A 20,104-nucleotide genomic window follows, 5' to 3' on the forward strand; every position below is an offset into this window, starting at 1 on the left:
GAATTCCTTTTATGAGGTTCTCTTCAAAAGAACTTGAGTCCTGCTGAATTTGAGAATGGTCTACTCAGGAATTCCGTCCCATGGCAATATAGCCTTTCTCAGTTCACTTAGCTCAAAAAGTACACGAGTCTTCCTTCTCCTGTGTCATTCTGAATCCAAGGTTTTGTGACCAGATAAGTTTACAGTCTGTATTTTTTGTGAAAGGCAAAGATGTAGTAATTTCCGGAAGAACTTTGATAGGTCCTGATACCTTAAGGCAGCAAGAGAACAAAAAAAGAACCAGAAATTCAAATGGTTCCACTTGGTGCCAAACCAGCCCTTGATTTCACTCAAGAAGTTTGTCTGGGTAACTGAGAACTTTGGGTAAGATCTGATCTGACAAAGAAATGGCAGTGGTGGGATTTGAACCGACGCCTCCTTAGAGACTGGAGCCTTAATCCAGCGCCTTTGACCGCTCGGCCACACTACCTGGGAAAAGCTTACGGGTACTGGAAGTTTGTTGGCAAGTTGAAATTTTGGGGCACCTCGGGAGCATTGTTGCCACATTAACATTCAGTGTAGTTTTGTCTGAGCTCCACACATTTATAACGTGAGAGAGCCTGCATTGTGAAGAGGCGAAACTGCTTCCAAGGCAAACATCACTGTCCAGTTGCAATTTTGTACGGTCGTCAGCCTTGTCGACTGCTGAGAACAATGAATGAGCCCTTGGAATTCAGCAGAAGAGTGGCGTAGCGGTAGCGTGCTGGGCCCATAACCCAGAGGTTGATGGATCGAAACCATCCTCTGCTATCTGGACTTTGCAGTTGAATCTTTATGTTGAGCAAGCCACAGAATTCCTTTTATGAGGTTCTCTTCAAAAGAACTTGAGTCCTGCTGAATTTGAGAATGGTCTACTCAGGAATTCCGAAACATGGCAATTTAGCCTTTCTCAGTTCACTAAGCTCAAAAAGTACACATGAGTCTTCCTTTCCGGAAGAACTTTGATGAGTCTTCCTTCCGCAGTATCATTCTGAATCCAAGGTTTTGTGACCAGATAAGTTTAGTCTGGATTTGTTTTAAAGGCAAAGATGTTGTAATTTCCGGAAGAACTTTGATGGGTCCTGATACCTTGAGGCAGCAAGAGAACAAAAAAAGAACCAGAAATTCAAATGGTTCCATTTTGTGCCAAACCAGCCCTTGATTTCACTCAAGACGTTTGTCTGGGTAACTGAGAAATTTGGGCAAGATCTGACCTGACAAAGAAATGGCAGTGGTGGGATTTGAACCCACGCCTCCTGAGAGACTGGAGCCTAAATCCAGCGCCTTTGACCGCTTGGCCACACTACCTGGAAAATGCCATTCCGGAATGGAAGTTTGTTGGCAAGTTTAAATTTAGGGGCACGGGGCGCATGGTTGGCACATCATCATTCAGTGTAGTTTTTTCTGAGGTCCACGTATTTATAACGTGATAGAGCCTGCTTGGTGAAGAGGTGAAATTGCTTCAAAGGCAACCAGCACAGTCCAGTTACAATTTTGCCGGGTCGTCAGCCTTGTCGTCAGCCTTATCAACTGCTGAGACAATGAATGACCACCCGAGTCAGCACCAGAGTCGCGCAGCGGTAGCGTGCTGGGCACATAACCCAGAGGTCGATGGATCGAAACCATCCTCTGCTATCTGGACTTTGCAGTTGAATCTTTATGTTGAGCAAGCCACAGAATTCCTTTTTTGAGGTTCTCTTCAAAAGAACTTTAGTCCTGCTGAATTTGAGAATGGTCTACTCAGGAATTCCGAAACATGGCAATTTAGCCTTTCTCAGTTCACTTAGCTCAAAAAGTAAACATGAGTGTTCCTTCCGCAGTATCATTCTGAATCCAAGGTTTTGTGACCAGATAAGTCTATAGTCTGGATTTTTGTGAAAGGCAAAGATGTAGTATTTTCCGGAAGAACTTTGAAAGGTCCTGATACCTTAAGGCAGCAAGAGAACAAAAGAAGAACCAGAAATTCAAATGGTTCCAGTTGGTGCCAAACCAGCCCTTGATTTCACTCAAGAAGTTTGTCTGGGTAACTGAGAAATTTGGGTAGGACCTGATCTGACAAAGAAATGGCAGTGGTGGGATTTGAACCCACGCCTCCTTAGAGACTGGAGCCTTAATCCAGCGCCTTTGACCGCTCGGCCACACTACCTGGGAAATGTCATTCCGCAATGGAAGTTTGTTGGCAAGTTTAAATTTAGGGGCACCTCGGGAGCATTGTTGCCACATTAACATTCAGTGTAGTTTTGTCTGAGCTCCACTGATTTATAATGTGAGAGAGCCTGCTTTGTGAAGAGGCGAAACTGCTTCAAAGGCAACCATGATTGTCCAGTTGCAGTTTTGTACGGTCGTCAGCCTTGTCAACTGCTGAGAGCAATGAATGAGCCCTTGGAATTCAGCAGCAGAGTGGCGCAGCGGTAGCGTGCTGGGCCCATAACCCAGAGGTCGATGGATCGAAACCATCCTCTGCTATCTGGACTTTGCAGTTGAATCTTTATGTTGAGCAAGCCACTGAATTCCTTTTATGAGGTTCTCTTCAAAAGAACTTGAGTCCTGCTGAATTTGAGAATGGTCTACTCAGGAATTCTCAAACATGGCAATTTAGCCTTTCTCAGTTCACTTAGCTCAAAAAGTACAAATGAGTCTTCCTTCTCCTGTGTCATTCTGAATCCAAGGTTTTGTGACCAGATAAGTTTAGTCTGGATTTGTTTTAAAGGCAAAGATGTTGTAATTTCCGGAAGAACTTTGATAGGTCCTGATACCTTAAGGCAGCAAGAGAACAAAAAAAGAAACAGAAATTCAAATGGTTTCACTTGGTGCCAAACCAGCCCTTGATTTCACTCAAGACGTTTGTCTGGATAACTGAGAAATTTGGGTAAGATCTGATCTGACAAAGAAATGGCAGTGGTGGGATTTGAACCCACGCCTCCTGAGAGACTGGAGCCTAAATCCAGCGCCTTTGACCGCTCGGCCACACTACCTGGAAAATGCCATTCCGGAATGGAAGTTTGTTGGCAAGTTTAAATTTAGGGGCACGGGGCGCATGGTTGGCACATCATCATTCAGTGTAGTTTTTTCTGAGGTCCATGTATTTATAACGTGATAGAGCCTGCTTGGTGAAGAGGCGAAATTGCTTCAAAGGCAACCAGCACAGTCCAGTTACAATTTTGCCGGGTCAGCCTTGTCGTCAGCCTTATCAACTGCTGAGACAATGAATGAACACTTGAGTCAGCACCAGAGTGGCGCAGCGGTAGCGTACTGGGCCCATAACCCAGAGGTCGATAGATCGAAACCATCCTCTGCTATCTGGACTTTGCAGTTCAATCTTTATGTTGAGCAAGCCACAGAATTCCTTTTTTGAGGTTCTCTTCAAAAGAACTTTAGTCCTGCTGAATTTGAGAATGGTCTACTCAGGAATTCCGTCACATGGCAATTTAGCCTTTCTCAGTTCACTTAGCTCGAAAAGTAAACATGAGTGTTCCTTCCGCAGTATCATTCTGAATCCAAGGTTTTGTGACCAGATAAGTCTATAGTCTGGATTTTTGTGAAAGGCAAAGATGTAGTATTTTCCGGAAGAACTTTGAAAGGTCCTGATACCTTAAGGCAGCAAGAGAACAAAAGAAGAACCAGAAATTCAAATGGTTCCACTTTGTGCCAAACCAGCCCTTGATTTCACTCAAGAAGTTTGTCTGGGTAACTGAGAAATTTGGGAAAGATCTGATCTGACAAAGAAATGGCAGTGGTGGGATTTGAACCCACACCTCCTTAGAGACTGGAGCCTAATCCAGCGCCTTTGACCGCTCGGCCACACTACCTGGGAAAAGCTTACGGGTACTGGAAGTTTGTTGGCAAGTTGAAATTTTGGGGCACCTCGGGGAGCATTGTTGCCACATTAACATTCAGTGTAGTTTTGTCTGAGCTCCACTTATTTATAACGTGAGAGAGCCTGCTTTGTGAAGAGGCGAAACTGCTTCCAAGGCAAACATCACTGTCCAGTTGCAATTTTGTACGGTCATCAGCCTTGTAAACTGCTGAGAGCAATGAATGAGCCCTTGGAATTCAGCAGCAGAGTGGCGCAGCGGTAGCGTGCTGGGCCCATAACCCAGAGGTTGATGGATCGAAACCATCCTCTGCTATCTGGACTTTGCAGTTGAATCTTTATGTTAAGCAAGCCACAGAATTCCTTTTATGAGGTTCTCTTCAAAAGAACTTGAGTCCTGCTGAATTTGAGAATGGTCTACTCAGGAATTCCAAAACATGGCAATTTAGCCTTTCTCAGTTCACTTAGCTCAAAAAGTACACATGAGTCTTCCTTTCCGGAAGAACTTTGATGAGTCTTCCTTCTCCTGTGTCATTCTGAATCCAAGGTTTTGTGACCAGATAAGTTTAGTCTGGATTTGTTTTAAAGGCAAAGATGTTGTAATTTCCGGAAGAACTTTGATGGGTCCTGATACCTTGAGGCAGCAAGAGAACAAAAAAAGAACCAGAAATTCAAACGGTTCCATTTTGTGCCAAACCAGCCCTTGATTTCACTCAAGACGTTTGTCTGGGTAACTGAGAAATTTGGGCAAGATCTGACCTGACAAAGAAATGACAGTGGTGGGATTTGAACCCACGCCTCCTGAGAGACTGGAGCCTAAATCCAGCGCCTTCGACCGCTCGGCCACACTACCTGGAAAATGCCATTCCGGAATGGAAGTTTGTTGGCAAGTTTAAATTTAGGGGCACGGGGCGCATGGTTGGCACATCATCATTCAGTGTAAGTTTTTCTGAGGTCCATGTATTTATAACGTGATAGAGCCTGCTTGGTGAAGAGGCGAAATTGCTTCAAAGGCAACCAGCACAGTCCAGTTACAATTTTGCCGGGTCGTCAGCCTTGTCGTCAGCCTTATCAACTGCTGAGACAATGAATGAACACTTGAGTCAGCACCAGAGTGGCGCAGCGGTAGTGTGCTGGGCCCATAACCCAGAGGTCGATGGATCGAAACCATCCTCTGCTATCTGGACTTTGCAGTTTAATCTTTATGTTGAGCAAGCCACAGAATTCCTTTTTTGAGGTTCTCTTCAAAAGAACTTTAGTCCTGCTGATTTTGAGAATGGTCTACTCAGGAATTCCGTAACATGGCAATTTAGCCTTTCTCAGTTCACTTAGCTCAAAAAGTAAACATGAGTGTTCCTTCCGCAGTATCATTCTGAATCCAAGGTTTTGTGACCAGATAAGTCTATAGTCTGGATTTTTGTGAAAGGCAAAGATGTAGTATTTTCCGGAAGAACTTTGAAAGGTCCTGATACCTTAAGGCAGCAAGAGAACAAAAGGAGAACCAGAAATTCAAATGGTTCCAGTTGGTGCCAAACCAGCCCTTGATTTCACTCAAGAAGTTTGTCTGGGTAACTGAGAAATTTGAGTAAGATCTGATCTGACAAAGAAATGGCAGTGGTGGGATTTGAACCCACGCCTCCTTAGAGACTGGAGCCTTAATCCAGCGCCTTTGACCGCTCGGCCACACTACCTGGGAAAAGCTTACGGGTACTGGAAGTTTGTTGGCAAGTTTAAATTTAGGGGCACCTCGGGAGCATTGTTGCCACATTAACATTCAGTGTAGTTTTGTCTGAGCTCCACTGATTTATAACGTGAGAGAGCCTGCTTTGTGAAGAGGCGAAACTGCTTCAAAGGCAACCATCACTGTCCAGTTGCAATTTTGTACGGTCGTCAGCCTTGTCAACTGCTGAGAGCAATGAATGAGCCCTTGGAAATCAGCAGCAGAGTGGCGCAGCGGTAGCGTGCTGGGCCCATAACCCAGAGGTCGATGGATCGAAACCATCCTCTGCTATCTGGACTTTGCAGTTGAATCTTTATGTTGAGCAAGCTACAGAATTCCTTTTATGAGGTTCTCTTCAAAAGAACTTGAGTCCTGCTGAATTTAAGAATGGTCTACTCAGGAATTCCGTAACATGGCAATATAGCCTTTCTCAGTTCACTTAGCTCAAAAAGTACACATGAGTCTTCCTTCTCCTGTGTCATTCTGAATCCAAGGTTTTGTGACCAGATAAGTTTACAGTCTGTATTTGTGTGAAAGGCAAAGATGTAGTAATTTCCGGAAGAACCTTGATAGGTCCTGATACCTTGAGGCAGCAAGAGAACAAAAAAAGAACCAGAAATTCAAATGGTTCCACTTGGTGCCAAACCAGCCCTTGATTTCACTCAAGAAGTTTGTCTGGGTAACTGAGAAATTTGGGCAAGATCTGACCTGACAAAGAAATGGCAGTGGTGGGATTTGAACCCACGCCTCCTGAGAGACTGGAGCCTAAATCCAGCGCCTTTGACCGCTCGGCCACACTCCCTGGAAAATGCTATTCCGGAATGGAAGTTTGTTGGCAAGTTTAAATTTAGGGGCACCTCGGGAGCATTGTTGCCACATTAACATTCGGTGTAGTTTTGTCTGAGCTCCACTGATTTATAATGTGAGAGAGCCTGCTTTGTGAAGAGGCGAAACTGCTTCAAAGGCAACCATCACTGTCCAGTTGCAATTTTGTACGGTCGTCAGCCTTGTCAACTGCTGAGAGCAATGAATGAGCCCTTGGAATTCAGTAGCAGAGTGGCGCAGCGGTAGCATGCTGGGCCCATAACCCAGAGGTCGATGGATCGAAACCATCCTCTGCTATCTGGACTTTGCAGTTGAATCTTTATGTTGAGCAAGCCACTGAATTCCTTTTATGAGGTTCTCTTCAAAAGAACTTGAGTCCTGCTGAATTTGAGAATGGTCTACACAGGAATTCCGAAACATGGCAATTTAGCCTTTCTCAGTCCACTTAGCTCAAAAAGTACACATGAGTCTTCCTTCTCCTGTGTCATTCTGAATCCAAGGTTTTGTGACCAGATAAGTTTAGTCTGGATTTGTTTTAAAGGCAAAGATGTTGTAATTTCCGGAAAAACTTTGATGGGTCCTGATACCTTAAGGCAGCAAGAGAACAAAAAAAGAACCAGGAATTCAAATGGTTCCACTTTGTGCCAAACCAGCCCTTGATTTCACTCAAGAAGTTTGTCTGGGTAACTGAGAAATTTGGGTAAGATCTGATCTGACAAAGAAATGGCAGTGGTGGGATTTGAACCCACGCCTCCTGAGAGACTGGAGCCTAAATCCAGCGCCTTTGACCGCTCGGCCACACTACCTGGAAAATGCTATTCCGGAATGGAAGTTTGTTGGCAAATTTAAATTTAGGGGCACGGGGCGCATGGTTGGCACATTAACATTCAGTGTAGTTTTGTCTGAGCTCCACTTATTTATAACGTGAGAGAGCCTGCTTTGTGAAGAGGCGAAACTGCTTCCAAGGCAAACATCACTGTCCAGTTGCAATTTTGTACGGTCGTCAGCCTTGTCGACTGCTGAGAGCAATGAATGAGCCCTTGGAATTTAGCAGCAGACTGGCGCAGCGATAGCTTGCTCGGCCCATAACCCAGACGTCAAATGATCAAAACCATCCTCTGCTATCTGGACTTTGCAGTTGAATCTTTATGTTGAGCAAGCCACAGAATTCCTTTTTTGAGGTTCTCTTCAAAAGAACTTTAGTCTTGCTGAATTTGAGAATGGTCTACTCAGGAATTCCGTCACATGGCAATTTAGCCTTTCTCAGTTCACTTAGCTCAAAAAGTACACATGAGTCTTCCTTCCGCAGTATCATTCTGAATCCAAGGTTTTGTGACCAGATAAGTCTATAGTCTGGATTTTTGTGAAAGGCAAAGATGTAGTAATTTCCGGAAGAACTCTGAAAGGTCCTGATACCTTAAGGCAGCAAGAGAACAAAAGAAGAAGCAGAAATTCAAATGGTTCCACTTTGTGCCAAACCAGCCCTTGATTTCACGCAAGAAGTTTGTCTGGGTAACTGAGAAATTTGGGAAAGATCTGATCTGACAAAGAAATGGCAGTGGTGGGATTTGAAACCTAGCCTCCTGAGAGACTGGAGCTTAAATCCAGCACCTTTCACTGCTCGGCCACACTACCTGGGAAATGCCATTCCGCAATGGAAGTTTGTTGGCAAGTTTAAATTTAGGGGCACCTCGGGAGCATTGTTGCCACATTAACATTCAGTGTAGTTTTGTCTGAGCTCCACTTATTTATAACGTGAGAGAGCCTGCTTTGTGAAGAGGCGAAACTGCTTCAAAGGCAACCATCACTGTCCAGTTGCAATTTTGTACGGTCGTCAGCCTTGTCAACTGCTGAGAGCAATGAATGAGCCCTTGGAATTCAGCAGCAGAGTGGCGCAGCGGTAGCGTGCTGGGCCCATAACCCAGAGGTCGATGGATCGAAACCATCCTCTGCTATCTGGACTTTGCAGTTGAATCTTTATGTTGAGCAAGCCACAGAATTCATTTTATGAGGTTCTCTTCAAAAGAACTTGAGTCCTGCTGAATTTGAGAATGGTCTACTCAGGAATTCCGAAACATGGCAATTTAGCCTTTCTCAGTTCACTTAGCTCAAAAAGTACACATGAGTCTTCCTTCCGCAGTATCATTCTGAATCCAAGGTTTTGTGACCAGATAAGTCTATAGTCTGGATTTTTGTGAAAGGCAAAGATGTAGTAATTTCCGGAAGAACTCTGAAAGGTCCTTATACCTTAAGGCAGCAAGAGAACAAAAGAAGAACCAGAAATTCAAATGGTTCCACTTTGTGCCAAACCAGCCCTTGATTTCACTCTAGAAGTTTGTCTGGGTAACAGAGAAATTTGGGCAAGATCTGATCTGACAAAGAAATTGCAGTGGTGGGATTTGAACCCACGCCTCCTGAGAGACTGGAGCTTAAATCCAGTGCCTTTGACCGCTCGGCCACACTACCTGGGAAATGCTATTCCGCAATGGAAGTTTGTTGGCAAGTTTAAATTTAGGGGCACCTCGGGAGCATTGTTGCCACATTAACATTCAGTGTAGTTTTGTCTGAGCTCCACTTATTTATAACGTGAGAGAGCCTGCTTTGTGAAGGGGCGAAACTGCTTCCAAGGCAAACATCACTGTCCAGTTGCAATTTTGTACGGTCGTCAGCCTTGTTAACTGCTGAGAGCAATGAATGAGCCCTTGGAATTAAGCAGCAGAGTGGCGCAGCGGTAGCGTGCTGGGCCCATAACCCAGAGGTCGATGGATCGAAACCATCCTCTGCTATCTGGACTTTGCAGTTGAATCCTTATGTTGAGCAATCCACAGAATTCCTTTTATGAGGTTCTCTTCAAAAGAACTTGAGTCCTGCTGAATTTGAGAATGGTCTACTCAGGAATTCCGTCCCATGGCAATATAGCCTTTCTCAGTTCACTTAGCTCAAAAAGTACACGAGTCTTCCTTCTCCTGTGTCATTCTGAATCCAAGGTTTTGTGACCAGATAAGTTTACAGTCTGTATTTGTGTGAAAGGCAAAGATGTAGTAATTTCCGGAAGAACTTTGATAGGTCCTGATACCTTAAGGCAGCAAGAGAACAAAAAAAGAACCAGAAATTCAAATGGTTTCACTTGGTGCCAAACCAGCCCTTGATTTCACTCAAGAAGTTTGTCTGGGTAACTGAGAAATTTGGGGAAGATCTGATCTGACAAAGAAATGGCAGTGGTGGGATTTGAACCCACACCTCCTGAGAGACTGGAGCCTAAATCCAGCACCTCTGACCGCTCGGCCACACTACCTGGAAAATTCTATTCCGGAATGGAAGTTTGTTGGCAAGTTTAAATTTTGGGGCACCTCGGGAGCATGGTTGGCACATCATCATTCAGTGTAGTTTTTTCTGAGGTCTACTTATTTATAACGTGAGAGAGCCTGCTTTGTGAAGAGGCGAAACTGCTTCCAAGGCAAACATCACTGTCCAGTTGCAATTTTGTACGGTCGTCAGCCTTGTCAACTGCTGAGAGCAATGAATGAGCCCTTGGAATTCAGCAGCAGAGTGGCGCAGCGGTAGCGTGCTGGGCCCATAACCCAGAGGTCGATGGATCGAAACCATCCTCTGCTATCTGGACTTTGCAGTTGAATCTTTATGTTGAGCAAGCTACAGAATTCCTTTTATGAGGTTCTCTTCAAAAGAACTTGAGTCCTGCTGAATATAAGAATGGTCTACTCAGGAATTCCGTAACATGGCAATATAGCCTTTCTCAGTTCACTTAGCTCAAAAAGTACACATGAGTCTTCCTTCTCCTGTGTCATTCTGAATCCAAGGTTTTGTGACCAGATAAGTTTACAGTCTGTATTTGTGTGAAAGGCAAAGATGTAGTAATTTCCGGAAGAACTTTGATAGGTCCTGATACCTTAAGGCAGCAAGAGAACAAAAAAAGAACCAGAAATTCAAATGGTTCCACTTGGTGCCAAACCAGCCCTTGATTTCACTCAAGAAGTTTGTCTGGGTAACTGAGAACTTTGGGTAAGATCTGATCTGACAAAGAAATGGCAGTGGTGGGATTTGAACCGACGCCTCCTTAGAGACTGGAGCCTTAATCCAGCGCCTTTGACCGCTCGGCCACACTACCTGGGAAAAGCTTACGGGTACTGGAAGTTTGTTGGCAAGTTGAAATTTTGGGGCACCTCGGGAGCATTGTTGCCACATTAACATTCAGTGTAGTTTTGTCTGAGCTCCACACATTTATAACGTGAGAGAGCCTGCATTGTGAAGAGGCGAAACTGCTTCCAAGGCAAACATCACTGTCCAGTTGCAATTTTGTACGGTCGTCAGCCTTGTCGACTGCTGAGAACAATGAATGAGCCCTTGGAATTCAGCAGAAGAGTGGCGTAGCGGTAGCGTGCTGGGCCCATAACCCAGAGGTTGATGGATCGAAACCATCCTCTGCTATCTGGACTTTGCAGTTGAATCTTTATGTTGAGCAAGCCACAGAATTCCTTTTATGAGGTTCTCTTCAAAAGAACTTGAGTCCTGCTGAATTTGAGAATGGTCTACTCAGGAATTCCGAAACATGGCAATTTAGCCTTTCTCAGTTCACTTAGCTCAAAAAGTACACATGAGTCTTCCTTTCCGGAAGAACTTTGATGAGTCTTCCTTCCGCAGTATCATTCTGAATCCAAGGTTTTGTGACCAGATAAGTTTAGTCTGGATTTGTTTTAAAGGCAAAGATGTTGTAATTTCCGGAAGAACTTTGATGGGTCCTGATACCTTGAGGCAGCAAGAGAACAAAAAAAGAATCAGAAATTCAAATGGTTCCATTTTGTGCCAAACCAGCCCTTGATTTCACTCAAGACGTTTGTCTGGGTAACTGAGAAATTTGGGCAAGATCTGACCTGACAAAGAAATGGCAGTGGTGGGATTTGAACCCACGCCTCCTGAGAGACTGGAGCCTAAATCCAGCGCCTTTGACCGCTCGGCCACACTACCTGGAAAATGCCATTCCGGAATGGAAGTTTGTTGGCAAGTTTAAATTTAGGGGCACGGGGCGCATGGTTGGCACATCATCATTCAGTGTAGTTTTTTCTGAGGTCCACGTATTTATAACGTGATAGAGCCTGCTTGGTGAAGAGGTGAAATTGCTTCAAAGGCAACCAGCACAGTCCAGTTACAATTTTGCCGGGTCGTCAGCCTTGTCGTCAGCCTTATCAACTGCTGAGACAATGAATGACCACCGGAGTCAGCACCAGAGTCGCGCAGCGGTAGCGTGCTGGGCACATAACCCAGAGGTCGATGGATCGAAACCATCCTCTGCTATCTGGACTTTGCAGTTGAATCTTTATGTTGAGCAAGCCACAGAATTCCTTTTTTGAGGTTCTCTTCAAAAGAACTTTAGTCCTGCTGAATTTGAGAATGGTCTACTCAGGAATTCCGAAACATGGCAATTTAGCCTTTCTCAGTTCACTTAGCTCAAAAAGTAAACATGAGTGTTCCTTCCGCAGTATCATTCTGAATCCAAGGTTTTGTGACCAGATAAGTCTATAATCTGGATTTTTGTGAAAGGCAAAGATGTAGTATTTTCCGGAAGAACTTTGAAAGGTCCTGATACCTTAAGGCAGCAAGAGAACAAAAGAAGAACCAGAAATTCAAATGGTTCCAGTTGGTGCCAAACCAGCCCTTGATTTCACTCAAGAAGTTTGTCTGGGTAACTGAGAAATTTGGGTAGGACCTGATCTGACAAAGAAATGGCAGTGGTGGGATTTGAACCCACGCCTCCTTAGAGACTGGAGCCTTAATCCAGCGCCTTTGACCGCTCGGCCACACTACCTGGGAAATGCCATTCCGCAATGGAAGTTTGTTGGCAAGTTTAAATTTAGGGGCACCTCGGGAGCATTGTTGCCACATTAACATTCAGTGTAGTTTTGTCTGAGCTCCACTGATTTATAACGTGAGAGAGCCTGCTTTGTGAAGAGGCGAAACTGCTTCAAAGGCAACCATCACTGTCCAGTTGCAATTTTGTACGGTCGTCAGCCTTGTCAACTGCTGAGAGCAATGAATGAGCCCTTGGAATTCAGTAGCAGAGTGGCGCAGCGGTAGCATGCTGGGCCCATAACCCAGAGGTCGATGGATCGAAACCATCCTCTGCTATCTGGACTTTGCAGTTGAATCTTTATGTTGAGCAAGCCACTGAATTCCTTTTATGAGGTTCTCTTCAAAAGAACTTGAGTCCTGCTGAATTTGAGAATGGTCTACTCAGGAATTCCGAAACATGGCAATTTAGCCTTTCTCAGTCCACTTAGCTCAAAAAGTACACATGAGTCTTCCTTCTCCTGTGTCATTCTGAATCCAAGGTTTTGTGACCAGATAAGTTTAGTCTGGATTTGTTTTAAAGGCAAAGATGTTGTAATTTCCGGAAGAACTTTGATGGGTCCTGATACCTTAAGGCAGCAAGAGAACAAAAAAAGAACCAGGAATTCAAATGGTTCCAGTTGGTGCCAAACCAGCCCTTGATTTCACTCAAGAAGTTTGTCTGGGTAACTGAGAAATTTGGGTAAGATCTGATCTGACAAACAAATGGCAGTGGTGGGATTTGAACCCACGCCTCCTGAGAGACTGGAGCCTAAATCCAGCGCCTCAGACCGCTCGGCCACACTACCTGGAAAATGCTATTCCGGAATGGAAGTTTGTTGGCAAGTTTAAATTTAGGGGCACGGGGCGCATGGTTGGCACATTAACATTCAGTGTAGTTTTGTCTGAGCTCCACTTATTTATAACGTGAGAGAGCCTGCTTTGTGAAGAGGCGAAACTGCTTCCAAGGCAAACATCACTGTCCAGTTGCAATTTTGTACGGTCGTCAGCCTTGTCGACTGCTGAGAGCAATGAATGAGCCCTTGGAATTTAGCAGCAGACTGGCGCAGCGATAGCTTGCTCGGTCCATAACCCAGACGTCAAATGATCAAAACCATCCTCTGCTATCTGGACTTTGCAGTTGAATCTTTATGTTGAGCAAGCCACAGAATTCCTTTTTTGAGGTTCTCTTCAAAAGAACTTTAGTCTTGCTGAATTTGAGAATGGTCTACTCAGGAATTCCGTCACATGGCAATTTAGCCTTTCTCAGTTCACTTAGCTCAAAAAGTACACATGAATCTTCCTTCCGCAGTATCATTCTGAATCCAAGGTTTTGTGACCAGATAAGTCTATAGTCTGGATTTTTGTGAAAGGCAAAGATGTAGTAATTTCCGGAAGAACTCTGAAAGGTCCTGATACCTTAAGGCAGCAAGAGAACAAAAGAAGAACCAGAAATTCAAATGGTTCCACTTTGTGCCAAACCAGCCCTTGATTTCACGCAAGAACTTTGTCTGGGTAACTGAGAAATTTGGGCAAGATCTGATCTGACAAAGAAATGGCAGTGGTGGGATTTGAAACCTAGCCTCCTGAGAGACTGGAGCTTAAATCCAGCGCCTTTCACCGCTCGGCCACACTACCTGGGAAATGCCATTCCGCAATGGAAGTTTGTTGGCAAGTTTAAATTTAGGGGCACCTCGGGAGCATTGTTGCCACATTAACATTCAGTGTAGTTTTGTCTGAGCTCCACTTATTTATAACGTGAGAGAGCCTGCTTTGTGAAGAGGCGAAACTGCTTCAAAGGCAACCATCACTGTCCAGTTGCAATTTTGTACGGTCGTCAGCCTTGTCAACTGCTGAGAGCAATGAATGAGCCCTTGGAATTCAGCAGCAGAGTGGCGCAGCGGTAGCGTGCTGGGCCCATAACCCAGAGGTCGATGGATCGAAACCATCCTCTGCTATCTGGACTTTGCAGTTGAATCTTTATGTTGAGCAAGCCACAGATTTCCTTTTATGAGGTTCTCTTCAAAAGAACTTGAGTCCTGCTGAATTTGAGAATGGTCTACTCAGGAATTCCGAAACATGGCAATTTAGCCTTTCTCAGTTCACTTAGCTCAAAAAGTACACAAGAGTCTTCCTTCCGCATTATCATTCTGAATCCAAGGTTTTGTGACCAGATAAGTCTACAGTCTGTATTTGTGTGAAAGGCAAAGATGTAGTAATTTCCGGAAGAACTTTGATAGGTCCTGATACCTTAAGGCAGCAAGAGAACAAAAAAAGAACCAGAAATTCAAATGGTTTCACTTGGTGCCAAACCAGCCCTTGATTTCACTCAAGAAGTTTGTCTGGGTAACTGAGAAATTTGGGCAAGATCTGATCTGACAAAGAAATGGCAGTGGTGGGATTTGAACCCACACCTCCTGAGAGACTGGAGCCTAAATCCAGCACCTCTGACCGCTCGGCCACACTACCTGGAAAATTCTATTCCGGAATGGAAGTTTGTTGGCAAGTTTAAATTTTGGGGCACCTCGGGAGCATGGTTGGCACATCATCATTCAGTGTAGTTTTTTCTGAGGTCTACTTATTTATAACGTGAGAGAGCCTGCTTTGTGAAGAGGCGAATCTGCTTCCAAGGCAAACATCACTGTCCAGTTGCAATTTTGTACGGTCGTCAGCCTTGTCAACTGCTGAGAGCAATGAATGAGCCCTTGGAAGTCAGCAGCAGAGTGGCGCAGCGGTAGCGTGCTGGGCCCATAACCCAGAGGTCGATGGATCGAAACCATCCTCTGCTATCTGGACTTTGCAGTTGAATCTTTATGTTGAGCAAGCTACAGAATTCCTTTTATGAGGTTCTCTTCAAAAGAACTTGAGTCCTGCTGAATTTAAGAATGGTCTACTCAGGAATTCCGTAACATGGCAATATAGCCTTTCTCAGTTCACTTAGCTCAAAAAGTACACATGAGTCTTCCTTCTCCTGTGTCATTCTGAATCCAAGGTTTTGTGACCAGATAAGTTTACAGTCTGTATTTGTGTGAAAGGCAAAGATGTAGTAATTTCCGGAAGAACTTTGATAGGTCCTGATACCTTAAGGCAGCAAGAGAACAAAAAAAGAACCAGAAATTCAAATGGTTCCACTTGGTGCCAAACCAGCCCTTGATTTCACTCAAGAAGTTTGTCTGGGTAACTGAGAACTTTGGGTAAGATCTGATCTGACAAAGAAATGGCAGTGGTGGGATTTGAACCGACACCTCCTTAGAGACTGGAGCCTTAATCCAGTGCCTTTGACCGCTCGGCCACACTACCTGGGAAAAGCTTACGGGTACTGGAAGTTTGTTGGCAAGTTGAAATTTTGGGGCACCTCGGGAGCATTGTTGCCACATTAACATTCAGTGTAGTTTTGTCTGAGCTCCACACATTTATAACGTGAGAGAGCCTGCATTGTGAAGAGGCGAAACTGCTTCCAAGGCAAACATCACTGTCCAGTTGCAATTTTGTACGGTCGTCAGCCTTGTCGACTGCTGAGAACAATGAATGAGCCCTTGGAATTCAGCAGAAGAGTGGCGTAGCGGTAGCGTGCTGGGCCCATAACCCAGAGGTTGATGGATCGAAACCATCCTCTGCTATCTGGACTTTGCAGTTGAATCTTTATGTTGAGCAAGCCACAGAATTCCTTTTATGAGGTTCTCTTCAAAAGAACTTGAGTCCTGCTGAATTTGAGAATGGTCTACTCAGGAATTCCGAAACATGGCAATTTAGCCTTTCTCAGTTCACTTAGCTCAAAAAGTACACATGAGTCTTCCTTTCCGGAAGAACTTTGATGAGTCTTCCTTCCGCAGTATCATTCTGAATCCAAGGTTTTGTGACCAGATAAGTTTAGTCTGGATTTGTTTTAAAGGCAAAGATGTTGTAATTTCCGGAAGAACTTTGATGGGTCCTGATACCTTGAGGCAGCAAGAGAACAAAAAAAGAACCAGAAATTCAAATGGTTCCATTTTGTGCCAAACCAGCCCTTGATTTCACTCAAGACGTTTGTCTGGGTAACTGAGAAATTTGGGCAAGATCTGACCTGACAAAGAAATGGCAGTGGTGGGATTTGAACCCACGCCTCCTGAGAGACTGGAGCCTAAATCCAGCGCCTTTGACCGCTCGGCCACACTACCTGGAAAATGCCATTCCGGAATGGAAGTTTGTTGGCAAGTTTAAATTTAGGGGCACGGGGCGCATGGTTGGCACATCATCATTCAGTGTAGTTTTTTCTGAGGTCCACGTATTTATAACGTGATAGAGCCTGCTTGGTGAAGAGGTGAAATTGCTTCAAAGGCAACCAGCACAGTCCAGTTACAATTTTGCCGGGTCGTCAGCCTTGTCGTCAGCCTTATCAACTGCTGAGACAATGAATGACCACCGGAGTCAGCACCAGAGTCGCGCAGCGGTAGCGTGCTGGGCACATAACCCAGAGGTCGATGGATCGAAACCATCCTCTGCTATCTGGACTTTGCAGTTGAATCTTTATGTTGAGCAAGCCACAGAATTCCTTTTTTGAGGTTCTCTTCAAAAGAACTTTAGTCCTGCTGAATTTGAGAATGGTCTACTCAGGAATTCCGAAACATGGCAATTTAGCCTTTCTCAGTTCACTTAGCTCAAAAAGTAAACATGAGTGTTCCTTCCGCAGTATCATTCTGAATCCAAGGTTTTGTGACCAGATAAGTCTATAGTCTGGATTTTTGTGAAAGGCAAAGATGTAGTATTTTCCGGAAGAACTTTGAAAGGTCCTGATACCTTAAGGCAGCAAGAGAACAAAAGAAGAACCAGAAATTCAAATGGTTCCAGTTGGTGCCAAACCAGCCCTTGATTTCACTCAAGAAGTTTGTCTGGGTAACTGAGAAATTTGGGTAGGACCTGATCTGACAAAGAAATGGCAGTGGTGGGATTTGAACCCACGCCTCCTTAGAGACTGGAGCCTTAATCCAGCGCCTTTGACCGCTCGGCCACACTACCTGGGAAATGCCATTCCGCAATGGAAGTTTGTTGGCAAGTTTAAATTTAGGGGCACCTCGGGAGCATTGTTGCCACATTAACATTCAGTGTAGTTTTGTCTGAGCTCCACTGATTTATAACGTGAGAGAGCCTGCTTTGTGAAGAGGCGAAACTGCTTCAAAGGCAACCATCACTGTCCAGTTGCAGTTTTGTACGGTCGTCAGCCTTGTCAACTGCTGAGAGCAATGAATGAGCCCTTGGAATTCAGCAGCAGAGTGGCGCAGCGGTAGCGTGCTGGGCCCATAACCCAGAGGTCGATGGATCGAAACCATCCTCTGCTATCTGGACTTTGCAGTTGAATCTTTATGTTGAGCAAGCCACTGAATTCCTTTTATGAGGTTCTCTTCAAAAGAACTTGAGTCCTGCTGAATTTGAGAATGGTCTACTCAGGAATTCTCAAACATGGCAATTTAGCCTTTCTCAGTTCACTTAGCTCAAAAAGTACAAATGAGTCTTCCTTCTCCTGTGTCATTCTGAATCCAAGGTTTTGTGACCAGATAAGTTTAGTCTGGATTTGTTTTAAAGGCAAAGATGTTGTAATTTCCGGAAGAACTTTGATAGGTCCTGATACCTTAAGGCAGCAAGAGAACAAAAAAAGAAACAGAAATTCAAATGGTTTCACTTGGTGCCAAACCAGCCCTTGATTTCACTCAAGACGTTTGTCTGGATAACTGAGAAATTTGGGTAAGATCTGATCTGACAAAGAAATGGCAGTGGTGGGATTTGAACCCACGCCTCCTGAGAGACTGGAGCCTAAATCCAGCGCCTTTGACCGCTCGGCCACACTACCTGGAAAATGCCATTCCGGAATGGAAGTTTGTTGGCAAGTTTAAATTTAGGGGCACGGGGCGCATGGTTGGCACATCATCATTCAGTGTAGTTTTTTCTGAGGTCCATGTATTTATAACGTGATAGAGCCTGCTTGGTGAAGAGGCGAAATTGCTTCAAAGGCAACCAGCACAGTCCAGTTACAATTTTGCCGGGTCCTCTCTTGTCGTCAGCCTTATCAACTGCTGAGACAATGAATGAACACTTGAGTCAGCACCAGAGTGGCGCAGCGGTAGCGTACTGGGCCCATAACCCAGAGGTCGATGGATCGAAACCATCCTCTGCTATCTGGACTTTGCAGTTCAATCTTTATGTTGAGCAAGCTACAGAATTCCTTTTTTGAGGTTCTCTTCAAAAGAACTTTAGTCCTGCTGAATTTGAGAATGGTCTACTCAGGAATTCCGTCACATGGCAATTTAGCCTTTCTCAGTTCACTTAGCTTGAAAAGTAAACATGAGTGTTCCTTCCGCAGTATCATTCTGAATCCAAGGTTTTGTGACCAGATAAGTCTATAGTCTGGATTTTTGTGAAAGGCAAAGATGTAGTATTTTCCGGAAGAACTTTGAAAGGTCCTGATACCTTAAGGCAGCAAGAGAACAAAAGAAGAACCAGAAATTCAAATGGTTCCAGTTGGTGCCAAACCAGCCCTTGATTTCACTCAAGAAGTTTGTCTGGGTAACTGAGAACTTTGGGTAAGATCTGATCTGACAAAGAAATGGCAGTGGTGGGATTTGAACCGACGCCTCCTTAGAGACTGGAGCCTTAATCCAGCGCCTTTGACCGCTCGGCCACACTACCTGGGAAAAGCTTACGGGTACTGGAAGTTTGTTGGCAAGTTGAAATTTTGGGGCACCTCGGGAGCATTGTTGCCACATTAACATTCAGTGTAGTTTTGTCTGAGCTCCACACATTTATAACGTGAGAGAGCCTGCATTGTGAAGAGGCGAAACTGCTTCCAAGGCAAACATCACTGTCCAGTTGCAATTTTGTACGGTCGTCAGCCTTGTCGACTGCTGAGAACAATGAATGAGCCCTTGGAATTCAGCAGAAGAGTGGCGTAGCGGTAGCGTGCTGGGCCCATAACCCAGAGGTTGATGGATCGAAACCATCCTCTGCTATCTGGACTTTGCAGTTGAATCTTTATGTTGAGCAAGCCTTAGTATTCCTTTTATGAGGTTCTCTTCAAAAGAACTTGAGTCCTGCTGAATTTGAGAATGGTCTACTCAGGAATTCCGAAACATGGCAATTTAGCCTTTCTCAGTTCACTTAGCTCAAAAAGTACACATGAGTCTTCCTTTCCGGAAGAACTTTGATGAGTCTTCCTTCTCCTGTGTCATTCTGAATCCAAGGTTTTGTGACCAGATAAGTTTAGTCTGGATTTGTTTTAAAGGCAAAGATGTTGTAATTTCCGGAAGAACTTTGATGGGTCCTGATACCTTGAGGCAGCAAGAGAACAAAAAAAGAACCAGAAATTCAAACGGTTCCATTTTGTGCCAAACCAGCCCTTGATTTCACTCAAGACGTTTGTCTGGGTAACTGAGAAATTTGGGCAAGATCTGACCTGACAAAGAAATGGCAGTGGTGGGATTTGAACCCACGCCTCCTGAGAGACTGGAGCCTAAATCCAGCGCCTTTGACCGCTCGGCCACACTACCTGGAAAATGCCATTCCGGAATGGAAGTTTGTTGGCAAGTTTAAATTTAGGGGCACGGGGCGCATGGTTGGCACATCATCATTCAGTGTAAGTTTTTCTGAGGTCCATGTATTTATAACGTGATAGAGCCTGCTTGGTGAAGAGGCGAAATTGCTTCAAAGGCAACCAGCACAGTCCAGTTACAATTTTGCCGGGTCGTCAGCCTTGTCGTCAGCCTTATCAACTGCTGAGACAATGAATGAACACTTGAGTCAGCACCAGAGTGGCGCAGCGGTAGCGTGCTGGGCCCATAACCCAGAGGTCGATGGATCGAAACCATCCTCTGCTATCTGGACTTTGCAGTTTAATCTTTATGTTGAGCAAGCCACAG

General features: G+C 44.7%; 29 non-coding genes across 29 annotated transcripts; 8 read left to right on the forward strand and 21 right to left on the reverse strand.

Annotated features, from left to right (window-relative positions):
* Positions 1-387: 387 nt before the first annotated feature.
* Positions 388-469, reverse strand: trnal-aag (transfer RNA leucine (anticodon AAG)). Its single transcript has one exon. It is a non-coding gene; the product is annotated as a tRNA-Leu (tRNA).
* A 775-nt stretch (positions 470-1,244) lies between these two features.
* Positions 1,245-1,326, reverse strand: trnal-uag (transfer RNA leucine (anticodon UAG)). The gene has a single exon. It is a non-coding gene; the product is annotated as a tRNA-Leu (tRNA).
* Positions 1,327-2,082: 756 nt separating this feature from the next.
* On the reverse strand, positions 2,083-2,164 carry trnal-aag (transfer RNA leucine (anticodon AAG)). Its single transcript has one exon. It is a non-coding gene; the product is annotated as a tRNA-Leu (tRNA).
* A 248-nt stretch (positions 2,165-2,412) lies between these two features.
* On the forward strand, positions 2,413-2,484 carry trnam-cau (transfer RNA methionine (anticodon CAU)). Its single transcript has one exon. It is a non-coding gene; the product is annotated as a tRNA-Met (tRNA).
* Positions 2,485-2,911: 427 nt separating this feature from the next.
* On the reverse strand, positions 2,912-2,993 carry trnal-uag (transfer RNA leucine (anticodon UAG)). The gene has a single exon. It is a non-coding gene; the product is annotated as a tRNA-Leu (tRNA).
* A 1,610-nt stretch (positions 2,994-4,603) lies between these two features.
* On the reverse strand, positions 4,604-4,685 carry trnal-uag (transfer RNA leucine (anticodon UAG)). The gene has a single exon. It is a non-coding gene; the product is annotated as a tRNA-Leu (tRNA).
* A 756-nt stretch (positions 4,686-5,441) lies between these two features.
* Positions 5,442-5,523, reverse strand: trnal-aag (transfer RNA leucine (anticodon AAG)). The gene has a single exon. It is a non-coding gene; the product is annotated as a tRNA-Leu (tRNA).
* A 248-nt stretch (positions 5,524-5,771) lies between these two features.
* trnam-cau (transfer RNA methionine (anticodon CAU)) lies at positions 5,772-5,843 on the forward strand. The gene has a single exon. It is a non-coding gene; the product is annotated as a tRNA-Met (tRNA).
* Positions 5,844-6,272: 429 nt separating this feature from the next.
* trnal-uag (transfer RNA leucine (anticodon UAG)) lies at positions 6,273-6,354 on the reverse strand. Its single transcript has one exon. It is a non-coding gene; the product is annotated as a tRNA-Leu (tRNA).
* Positions 6,355-7,101: 747 nt separating this feature from the next.
* Positions 7,102-7,183, reverse strand: trnal-uag (transfer RNA leucine (anticodon UAG)). Its single transcript has one exon. It is a non-coding gene; the product is annotated as a tRNA-Leu (tRNA).
* Positions 7,184-8,260: 1,077 nt separating this feature from the next.
* trnam-cau (transfer RNA methionine (anticodon CAU)) lies at positions 8,261-8,332 on the forward strand. Its single transcript has one exon. It is a non-coding gene; the product is annotated as a tRNA-Met (tRNA).
* A 429-nt stretch (positions 8,333-8,761) lies between these two features.
* Positions 8,762-8,843, reverse strand: trnal-uaa (transfer RNA leucine (anticodon UAA)). Its single transcript has one exon. It is a non-coding gene; the product is annotated as a tRNA-Leu (tRNA).
* A 248-nt stretch (positions 8,844-9,091) lies between these two features.
* trnam-cau (transfer RNA methionine (anticodon CAU)) lies at positions 9,092-9,163 on the forward strand. Its single transcript has one exon. It is a non-coding gene; the product is annotated as a tRNA-Met (tRNA).
* A 427-nt stretch (positions 9,164-9,590) lies between these two features.
* trnal-uag (transfer RNA leucine (anticodon UAG)) lies at positions 9,591-9,672 on the reverse strand. Its single transcript has one exon. It is a non-coding gene; the product is annotated as a tRNA-Leu (tRNA).
* A 248-nt stretch (positions 9,673-9,920) lies between these two features.
* On the forward strand, positions 9,921-9,992 carry trnam-cau (transfer RNA methionine (anticodon CAU)). Its single transcript has one exon. It is a non-coding gene; the product is annotated as a tRNA-Met (tRNA).
* A 429-nt stretch (positions 9,993-10,421) lies between these two features.
* On the reverse strand, positions 10,422-10,503 carry trnal-aag (transfer RNA leucine (anticodon AAG)). Its single transcript has one exon. It is a non-coding gene; the product is annotated as a tRNA-Leu (tRNA).
* Positions 10,504-11,278: 775 nt separating this feature from the next.
* trnal-uag (transfer RNA leucine (anticodon UAG)) lies at positions 11,279-11,360 on the reverse strand. The gene has a single exon. It is a non-coding gene; the product is annotated as a tRNA-Leu (tRNA).
* Positions 11,361-12,116: 756 nt separating this feature from the next.
* trnal-aag (transfer RNA leucine (anticodon AAG)) lies at positions 12,117-12,198 on the reverse strand. The gene has a single exon. It is a non-coding gene; the product is annotated as a tRNA-Leu (tRNA).
* Positions 12,199-12,945: 747 nt separating this feature from the next.
* Positions 12,946-13,027, reverse strand: trnal-uag (transfer RNA leucine (anticodon UAG)). The gene has a single exon. It is a non-coding gene; the product is annotated as a tRNA-Leu (tRNA).
* A 1,077-nt stretch (positions 13,028-14,104) lies between these two features.
* Positions 14,105-14,176, forward strand: trnam-cau (transfer RNA methionine (anticodon CAU)). Its single transcript has one exon. It is a non-coding gene; the product is annotated as a tRNA-Met (tRNA).
* A 429-nt stretch (positions 14,177-14,605) lies between these two features.
* Positions 14,606-14,687, reverse strand: trnal-uag (transfer RNA leucine (anticodon UAG)). The gene has a single exon. It is a non-coding gene; the product is annotated as a tRNA-Leu (tRNA).
* Positions 14,688-14,935: 248 nt separating this feature from the next.
* On the forward strand, positions 14,936-15,007 carry trnam-cau (transfer RNA methionine (anticodon CAU)). The gene has a single exon. It is a non-coding gene; the product is annotated as a tRNA-Met (tRNA).
* Positions 15,008-15,436: 429 nt separating this feature from the next.
* On the reverse strand, positions 15,437-15,518 carry trnal-aag (transfer RNA leucine (anticodon AAG)). Its single transcript has one exon. It is a non-coding gene; the product is annotated as a tRNA-Leu (tRNA).
* A 775-nt stretch (positions 15,519-16,293) lies between these two features.
* On the reverse strand, positions 16,294-16,375 carry trnal-uag (transfer RNA leucine (anticodon UAG)). The gene has a single exon. It is a non-coding gene; the product is annotated as a tRNA-Leu (tRNA).
* Positions 16,376-17,131: 756 nt separating this feature from the next.
* On the reverse strand, positions 17,132-17,213 carry trnal-aag (transfer RNA leucine (anticodon AAG)). Its single transcript has one exon. It is a non-coding gene; the product is annotated as a tRNA-Leu (tRNA).
* Positions 17,214-17,461: 248 nt separating this feature from the next.
* On the forward strand, positions 17,462-17,533 carry trnam-cau (transfer RNA methionine (anticodon CAU)). The gene has a single exon. It is a non-coding gene; the product is annotated as a tRNA-Met (tRNA).
* A 427-nt stretch (positions 17,534-17,960) lies between these two features.
* Positions 17,961-18,042, reverse strand: trnal-uag (transfer RNA leucine (anticodon UAG)). Its single transcript has one exon. It is a non-coding gene; the product is annotated as a tRNA-Leu (tRNA).
* A 754-nt stretch (positions 18,043-18,796) lies between these two features.
* On the reverse strand, positions 18,797-18,878 carry trnal-aag (transfer RNA leucine (anticodon AAG)). The gene has a single exon. It is a non-coding gene; the product is annotated as a tRNA-Leu (tRNA).
* Positions 18,879-19,653: 775 nt separating this feature from the next.
* trnal-uag (transfer RNA leucine (anticodon UAG)) lies at positions 19,654-19,735 on the reverse strand. Its single transcript has one exon. It is a non-coding gene; the product is annotated as a tRNA-Leu (tRNA).
* Positions 19,736-20,104: the final 369 nt, after the last annotated feature.

Source organism: Hippocampus guttulatus, chromosome 2, assembly GCF_054856545.1.
Source record: "Hippocampus guttulatus isolate MCC_2025c chromosome 2, RoL_Hgut_1.0, whole genome shotgun sequence".
NCBI lineage: Eukaryota > Metazoa > Chordata > Actinopteri > Syngnathiformes > Syngnathidae > Hippocampus > Hippocampus guttulatus.